Source organism: Dipodomys ordii, unplaced genomic scaffold (genome assembly GCF_000151885.1).
Source record: "Dipodomys ordii isolate 6190 unplaced genomic scaffold, Dord_2.0 Scaffold6, whole genome shotgun sequence".
In the NCBI taxonomy this organism is placed as follows: Eukaryota; Metazoa; Chordata; class Mammalia; order Rodentia; family Heteromyidae; genus Dipodomys; species Dipodomys ordii.
This window is the reverse complement of record NW_012267222.1, coordinates 874,969-877,079: the sequence shown is the minus strand read 5'-3', so window position 1 is coordinate 877,079 and position 2,111 is coordinate 874,969.

Genomic DNA, 2,111 nt, shown 5'->3' with positions numbered 1-2,111 from the left:
TCAGGGTGGGGTGGAGGCTGGACTGCATCTTCTGGCACGTGTCTCCTTCGGGCCCAGAAGTGAGCTCTGGGAAGAGACCAGAAGGGCAGGATGCAAGCCCCAGCCAGGCCCGGGGGAACGGGTCTGGCCGGAACACCATGCTGCGGCAGGTTTGCCCCACATACACACATCCGGGCACAGCCACGGTCCCTGCCGTCAGCAGCAGAGAACCGCCAGGGCACGTGTGCCCTTAGACCCAGCTGGCCTTGGCCAGAGCCAGCCCAGCCCGGTTCGCTTCTGCGCCTTCGTCCTTAGCTTGCCCCTGGCCTGGGCTGGCAGGGCGATGGTGCCACAGCCCCTCGCAAGCTCTCCCCCGGGGAGCTCACCTACGGGACTGGCCACCACCTAGCATGAATCCCGCATTGGCTGCAGAGTGGTTCTATTGACCACTGCCGGGTCTCCCTGTGCAGCCTGTAGGCCCTGCCCATCCTCCCCCACGGTGCCAGCTGGTGCCAGTGCTCTGGACTGAGGTGGACGAATAGGCGTTGCCTAGACACTGCCCTCTGGACTTAGAGGTGTCTTCTGCCCTTTCCATCAAACAAGGGCTGGAGTCCCCCGGTAGGCCTCACATGCTCAGAGAGGAGCCTTTAGCCTTTAGCCTCCTGGAGGCAGGAGAGCAGGGCTATCCACCCTATTAACTAGCTGACCGTAGAGGGCCATCCTGACATAGGCTGAAGCAAGCCTTCCCTTGTCCTGGACTCATCCATCCACAGGTAACCAATGGCTTTCTGAAGCCAGGCTCATTCAACAGGCCCTCACGGCGGTGGGTCACTGCCAAGAAGTGAGAACGTATTTCAGTATTTCCTCGTCAGCCCCTAGTCCGGGCTATCTCTCGATGCAGCTGTCATTGGACATGCAGGGAACCGGGCTCCAGATCTAAACCCGGGCTGAAGCGACCCAGTGCCAGCCTCTGGCTCCCAGGGCTGACGCCTCCACCTTCTGCTTGGACTTGGCTGGTCCAGTCTAGGTCCCACTCCGCCCCTCCGGCGCCTGGGAGACTGCTGGGCTCTCTCCCTGGCCATGGAGAGTCAGAATGAGACTGTTCCAGGCAGATGCTCCAGGCATCCTTCTGGAGGCCCACCGTGGTATTGGTCCCCAAAGCAGCCACCGGCCCCCAGTTCAGCCGGCTGGGTGCCACGCTGGGGGAACCGTCGAGGCAGTTCATGGCTGAGACATCACCCAGGTGGGCTCCAGCCCTCACCTCTGCCACCTCCACCCACTGGCCCCGTGCCTCAGGAAGGAAGGTAAACCCCACGGGCACCCGCAGGCTGCGCAGAGCCTTCTGGAAGACCCACGGGGTCTCTAGGCCAGAGATGGGGAGAGGAGGCAAGGACTTTGCCTGCTGATTCCAGAGGGGCAGCCTAAATTCCCTGCCTCATAAACCCCCTCTGGGGAGGAGGTGCAGGGGCTGGGGGGGCTGCCTAGTGTGGGGCTGCATGCCCCACAGGCCCTGGCTTTCTGGGCATGCCCCAAGCCGGCATGGTGCTCCCTTCCCAGCTCCGGAGAGGTCACTCAGCCACAGGTCAGCCTAGGGAACTGGCACCGGAGGCCGACAGGGCTGATCCTGAGAGAGATCCCAACCTCCAGCTGTGGGCCAGGGTACCACTGCCTCTTCCAGGAGAAGGGGGGAAGGTCCCCCGGCGCCCTTTCCCAGGGGCAACAAATTCCCCACTGGGAAGAGGGGGATCCCCCCACGCCACCCCACTGCACGCCACCCCTGGAATCCACTGCACTTAATCCTAGCCCCTCTGTGCGCCCTGGCCTCTGTTGGCCAGCAATGGGGAGTCCCCGCGCGGCCCGGGGGGGGGGGCGGGGGGAGAGGAAGGGGCCGCTCCTTCCGGCCCACCCCTCCCCGGGCCTGGGAAAAGGCAGCATATTGAGGCCCGGGGCTCCCCGCGTCAGGCCCCGGGATGCTAATGAGGGCGAGCGCGTTCCCACAGCCCGGACATTGTGCCGCGCGGCCCACCTGCTCCTCGGGGAGCGCCCATTGTGCCCGCGCCAATTCACAGGCAATTTAGCGTGCGCTAATGGGCCGGCGCCTTTGTGCGGCCCGCGCCGCCATTGGCCGCCGA